General features: G+C 37.1%; 1 protein-coding gene across 1 annotated transcript in view; it reads left to right on the forward strand.

Moving 5' to 3' along the window:
* Window positions 1-7,010, forward strand: part of DDX10 (DEAD (Asp-Glu-Ala-Asp) box polypeptide 10) — a 184,051-nt gene that overhangs the window by 74,147 nt on the left and 102,894 nt on the right. The gene's annotated exons all lie outside the window — the stretch shown is intronic.

A 7,010-nucleotide genomic window follows, 5' to 3' on the forward strand; every position in this document is an offset into this window, starting at 1 on the left:
GGCTTTCTAAGTATTTCTATAAAACAGATTTGGTTTATGCATATTGTGAACTTTTTGTGTATCCTTTGCTGTATAGCAACTGCATCTCTGTAGTAAAGAGATCCAAGTGAAGTAGCCATCTGGTTCAGCAAGATGTTTTTCTGAACTTACATGCATGCAAGGGGAGCCTTCTGTTAAGCAAAGTATTTATTTTTCTAGCTAGTATTTTAAATCTGCTTCTGTGTTATTTAACAGCACAGGACAGTTGTCATGACCTTATGCTAATCAGCCCACTGGTTGCATCTATAAGCAGTATCTTTTTAGCATTCTAGCAGAGAAAATATAGATGTTATTTATTTTTCAATTAAATAAAAGTTAATACTGTGATATGCATTACATTACTATAAATTCTCCTTCCTACAGAATGTAAGTGCCCTGGTTTCTCAGCCTAGTAACAATGTGCTTATGTATTTCTAGTTGAATTACAGCGAATAATGATTTATATGACGTACCTGCTGAAGTATCTCATTATTTGCTGTCCTAGGAGGGGAAGCTGTTTTTCAGTGTTTCTGTGGCTGAAGTGCTGTTCCCTGAACTACTTTGAAACTCGTGTTTAACAATGTTAGATTTTAAGCTGTTCTATAATGAAGGTCTTTCTGGGGGATTGATGGTTCACACAGTGTAGAAGGATGTGAGCAGGCTAGAAGACTATTACTGACTGGCTCAGGTTTCAGCATCTGGCACAAATTCAGGTTGCAATGAGACATACTTTGTCTTGTGATTGAGTAGACCTGAAATGGCTGAGAGAGATGCATCGTCTTGTATTTCAAGAAATATTAGGGTGCTGTATGATTTAAAATTACTCACTAAAATATAATTTGTTAAATACTTATAGTAGGTTATTCAAGTCTGCAGTAATACCCTTAGTTTTAATTGTGCTTAATCACTGATTTATGGCCTTGTTAAATATATTGCAGCAGTTTCATGGGTGAAGGTGAGTAAGCCAAATACTCAGAATTAAAACTGCCTGGTTGTAATCAATATTCTGTGAATCCATAGGTTTTATAAATTCTAAAATGCTACAGTTTCCTTGAAAATTATGTCTGAATGCTTGCAGGGAGATCGCGTTGGAAGTATTTATAACTATGACATAGTTTTTGGGTAAGTGATTTTCTTAGAAGTTGAGTGCTAAAATTGTGAAATGCTGCTAGAAATTATACAGCATGAATTTTTAAAGGAAATGCTGCTTCCTGAAATAGCAATGAAGCAGACCAACTGAAAAATACATGCCCAGGGTCTTGCAACTATTGTCGGCACAGTGTGTAGTTAGAATTACGATAATTACTCTTTATTGTATATGTGAATGTCTTCTCTGATTCAGACATTTACTGCTGTAAGCATTGCTTAATAAACTACCCATGGACATTTTAAACGGTATTTTGGGGCAGATTTTTGAATATGTATCTGAGCTGTGTAACTTTTAGCTGGAATCATTTGATAATTATGGGGAAAAAAAATTTTGGTTTTGGTGATGGTGGACTTTTCCCAGCATGCTAGTAAAGGAATACAAATCAATTTCTATTGGAAATAGTAGCCAGTACTGCCACTATTAATTTTAAACTGGAGTTGAATTTTGCTTAAGTACATCTTTCAAAAGGCATCCTGTTCAGATCTGTAGACGTGAAGAGATTAAAAGTCCACCAGTACTTATAACTTCTTCCTGTCTTATGGGCTAAACAAAAATATTTTCGCTCAAGTTTTCTAAGTACTGAAGGATTACTAATCTGAAGTGAAAAAGCTGTTTTTGGTTTTGGTGATGGTGGACTTTTCCCAGCATGCTAGTAAAGGAATACAAATCAATTTCTATTGGAAATAGTAGCCAGTACTGCCACTATTAATTTTAAACTGGAGTTGAATTTTGCTTAAGTACATCTTTCAAAAGGCATCCTGTTCAGATCTGTAGACGTGAAGAGATTAAAAGTCCACCAGTACTTATAACTTCTTCCTGTGGGTTGGTTTTGTCTTGACTTCTTCCCTTTGTTGGTGTTGTATTGAAGAGGTGGGAAGGGATTGAAGACAGCAGTGGATATGTTAAGGGAAGAGCAGCTGGGAATAAAGATATTCCAACAAGTATTCCTTTGGACTGCAGCGGAAACTTTATTTTAGGACAGAGAAGAATGTGAGAAGAAAATGTGATACTGCTATGGAGGAGGTGAATGACGATACAAATTGAAAATGCAATGTGCCAATGCAAATTAGGGCAGTATTTAGCTTAGGGACACTTTGTTACTGCATGTTATCAAATGTTGCAAGTAGTTTGGATGACATCCCATAGTTGCTTAGGTTTGTAAAAGATGGTGTCAGTGTTGAAGGTTGAATATTTTGACGACTGAATTTGAGGCAAATTTCTGCCCCTTGCTGGTTCAAGTATTATAATCAGCTTAACAAGGCAACCCTTTTTCTTTTAGAAAATGTTTTAGAAAATGTGCTACTTCTACAAGAAATTTTCTTCGTTTCAAGAGCAGCATTTTATCTAAGTCAAGGAAATGGTGGGGAGCTGTGATACGATGGCTGCAGGGGGCTGCTGCTGTGAGAGGCTCCTGTGGGCAGGGCTGGAGAGTCCTGCAGCAAGTCGCCGTTACTTCCACAGGGCCCCAGGTGGAAGTGCTGAAACTGGTGCTTGGCCTCTGCCACTAAGGGGGTTGAGTTGTCCCACCAGGAGCCATCTGTGCTTCTTTGTGTCTCACCTCTCTCTGCTGCTTTAGTTTTTTTCAGGAACAGAATGTTGCCACATTCTCCTTCTCCTGATGGAATGACTTTGCTGAATGGTTCCTGGTGGGTTGTGTGGTAACTCTGAAAATACCTACCCAGTTAGATAAAGGGGAATTAATGGCAAGGAGTTCAGCATTTAAACTGGAGAATGAGTAGTTGCACTGTTACTTGTAGCTCTTGAGTCTGAATGTATGGAAGAAGCTAGGTCAAATCCACAGAAATTAGCAAAAGCAATTTTAATGCACATATAACTGTGTCTAAATAAAGCTTTTACAGCTAAAGAATTATTAGCTCTTCTCAGTTATTCATCTGAGAAATGCAGTGTTTCTAAAAAGACATATTCCCAACTAAATTAGTTCTCGTTTTTGCACCAGGAAGGTTCAATTCTACATTGGAGTATTTTTATCAAAAACATTAAATTCAGACAGAAGATCTAAAGAGATACATATTCAGCAAGTTAATACTTATATTAAATATTCACACTTTAGATCTGGATTATTGATCAAAGTGTTCTTTTCCTTGTATGTGCTTCAGGTAGACCTTAGTGATATTTGTGCAGGGTTTCAGGAAACTGGGCTGTCTTTGAATGTAACACAGAGCTCAGTACTTGAACAGAAGGACCGTAGGAAACAGTGTGTGTGAAAAAGTGTGTCTCAGGCTGGCTTTCAAGAGATGGAGCCTGTGCATGCCCAGAGAAAGGGAAAGAGAGTAGTGTCCCAGTTTTGGGTGGTAAGGGGGATGGAAAATGGTAAGCCAAGTTAATAATGTTCCTACGAAATCAGTGAAATATGAGTATTTAATTTCCAAATGCCACATCCACTGTTTATTTCAAGAATAATGCAAAATTTTCATATTCTTAATTCTTTTTGTTGCTTTTGATCAATTCCTTTACTATTTGATCCTCCTTCAAATATGGTTGGCATTTGTGATTCACAGAAAGAGAACTCTATGTTCCTGGAAGCTCTGAATATATCTGCAAAGAAATGTGAAGTTCTCAAAGTTTGGAACTATCTTTACAGCAGTCACTGACCAGGATTTACTTTAGGAATATTTAATGATGTGGCTCAGCATGAGAACAAACTAGTTGCTTAGATGTGGGTGACATGAAGTTTTTCATGAGTATAGCTGTGTGTTTGAGCTTAATGACATTACTGTAGGGTGGCTCAAGTTCTTCAGTCATTAGGGATTACAGTTGAAGGAAATTTAAGGTCACAGGAGAAACCAGGTTATTATTTTTAATTGTGTGCCTGTAACCAAATTGTTTCCTGAATTTGGCTTGCTTACTCTAAGCAAATGTGACAAGCTCATTTTCCATGCTATGTAAAAATACTATTTATTTGTTACAGGCTGCCTAAAACTAATTGGGCAGTTCTGTGCACGTTAATGTTCAGTGTTTGTGTACTTGGTGTCTGGAGCCCATATTCCTTGCTTTTGCAAAACGATGGAAAACTGTTAAAGGTCAAAGCTTATGTCTTGTGATAACCTGTGAGTATGAAAAATACATTCAGGCTGTTTAAACTTATCCTTTCCTTTTTTTTTTTTTTGTTTTATTCTTTTTGGACATCTTAACAAGGAAAAGCTCCGTCTTTTGTCTTTGAAGTGCTCTGAAAGTGGGACTTCCTATCCTGCTTAGATTGGTGAATTATAACTGAGTATCGCTGTCCTGAGACAGACTTTTGCCCTCCTCTTACCTTCAGATGAGGGGCTGAAATCTATCACTGAGAGCAGCTTAGGGCTATCTATCATCTGGCTTTTCAAGCTGTCCTTCCCGAGATCCTGCTGGAATGTGTATAGCTACTGCACTTGCTGTGTTCAGAGCCTAAAAGGAATTGGTACAAAATAGAAATTCAGTGCTTGTACTGTGAGACCTGGGGCATCCGAATGTCAGACTCTATCTGATGGAATTGCCTTTTTCTATTTTAATAGTATTGCAAGGGTAATATAGTTTAAATTTATAGTTGTCATAAGGATAAGGTCAACAAGTAGATCAGAGATGAATTGGAATTGACCCTGTTTTCTTTCCACTTGAATTAATTTACTGACTTACTAGGCTACCAGATGCTCAGATTTCAATGCATGACTAAGTTGTGTGACAGGTTGGGTTTTCTTAATTTATTTTTTAAAAAATAAAGTAAGATCTAGCTACATAAAATATTTAACCCTTATGTATAAAGATGCTAAGTGTATAATGTATAAAGATAAAATGTCTTATATAAAGTATTAATTTATATACGTTTCATTTCATATATGTAAAAAACATGTAAAATATATGGATGCTTACATTTAAGAAAATGCTGCTGCCCAAATGTTTCTACCTCCCATGGCTTTCACAGAGTCACAGATAGACCAAAGAGACGTTATTGTTGAGTTTCTGAACTCAGCACATTTTGTGTGGGGTTAATTTTGCTAATGAAAGTGGCAAGAGTCTGATAATTAACATTTTAATTTTTGTGGTATTTCTTATAGTCTTGGGTAGCAGTACTAGCTCTTAAGGGACTGTTTTGGGGTTTTGTTTGGAATTGTCTGGAAGATGCCATGTTTTAGAAGGCAGTCGGCAAAGGCTTGCAGAGAAGCAGAGTCTACCCCTCTCTCAAGCAATTTTGGTATTGAAGATATTTCATATCATAGTTACAGAATAAATTTATTTTTGTACAGAAGCTGTGCCTCACTGCACGTTCTGTTCTCTCTTACTTCCTTTTTATTGTTTTTCCTTCCGTTACTGCTGACTCGTATCATAAATGCAAGAGTTGGCTGACTTTGGAGAATTTCTCACCAATCAGTTTTCTTTGTGCAGAAAGATAAATCTGCCCACTCTCTCAGCTTTTTATTTATTCTGAAATGTTGATCATTAGATTTTTGTGAAAGAGAATGAGTTGATACCATTTTTTATGTAATCAAAGCTGGATGCCAAGATTTCCTGTTCATCCTGTGGGAACAGTGGTAGGAGTGCTTGAAACACTTTTCAGGAGTAACTGTAGCAAGGTAAGCAGTCTTGTTTACCTTGAGGTGTAGGTAAGATCATGGAGGATAAGGTTTATGTTATGTCTGTGTATGGTAATGAGAAGCTAGACTTGAGGAAAACCAAATAATCCATTTTGGGGTATTTTGGGTTATGGTTGTTAGCTTGAACTTTGGTGGATGTAGGTAAGATCGTGGAGGATAAGGTTTATGTTATGTCTGTGTATGGTAATGAGAAGCTAGACTTGAGGAAAACCAAATAATCCATTTTGGGGTATTTTGGGTTATGGTTGTTAGCTTGAACTTTGGCAGATGCCCCTTGTGCATCATCATCAGCAGAAACAGTCACCTAACTGTTGCTTAGTGTTTGCTCTACTTACAGGGAGGGAAGGGATTTGAGTTTTTTGGCATTGTTTGGTTTGAGGCAAATTTCAGAAAAGTTATTGTTCAACCAAAAGTCATATACAATAATGATGTAGGCAAAAGTATATGAGAAATGCAAGATTTTAGGAGAGAAAGTGGAAAAACACAAACACATAAACAGAAATGGGAGTTTGCCAGAGACAATTAGATTTTTTTAGTTTTTCTAGGACACAAGTTAATATAAAATGTATGATTGTTAATACTTCACCTTTTTATTGTGTTCCTTATTTTGCATTGGATATGCTAATGGCAGTTATGCCAGTGAAACCTACTTCTGTTTTATCAGAAAGCTGCTGCAGTTCTTGGATATTATTTTGTGAACATCTGTCACTTTTAATATTGGGTTGGCAACCCCCCAAATTGTTAATGAATAAATTCTAAGATCTGAACAAGCTGTGCGTGTATAGGAAAGTTTTGGTGGCTAGCTGCATATGCAACAGGCAACACTTCTAAATATTTTGTCTAGTCTAATTAGGCTATTCTAATATGTAAGTTGTTGATGAAAGCACTTAAAACTTAAGTTGAAAGAATCTTGAAACAAACAAAACCAAAAACTGAACCAAAAAGCCTATGCAAGAAGTCCCTCTTGAGATTCAAATTGAGAAGTGTTGCTAATCCCAGCTGTGCAGGCAGAGTAATGTGCCAGCTGTCCCAGACCTGGATGTGACAGCTGACTGTGGCATACAGAGTGATGAGTGGTAAACAACAGGAGAGATCATTTTTCATACTGTGTGTGTGTATGGAAACCACATAAAATACTATTTTTTAATGGTTACTCAGCACAGAATGAGAGAGCACTGAGACAGCAGTTGCAGCAGCAGCATCTCTCCCTCTCCCTCTCCCTCTCCCTCTCCCTCTCCCTCTCCCTCTCCCTCTCC

This window comes from Chaetura pelagica, unplaced genomic scaffold (assembly GCF_000747805.2).
Source record: "Chaetura pelagica isolate M959 unplaced genomic scaffold, ChaPel_1.0 scaffold85, whole genome shotgun sequence".
Taxonomy (NCBI): domain Eukaryota; kingdom Metazoa; phylum Chordata; class Aves; order Apodiformes; family Apodidae; genus Chaetura; species Chaetura pelagica.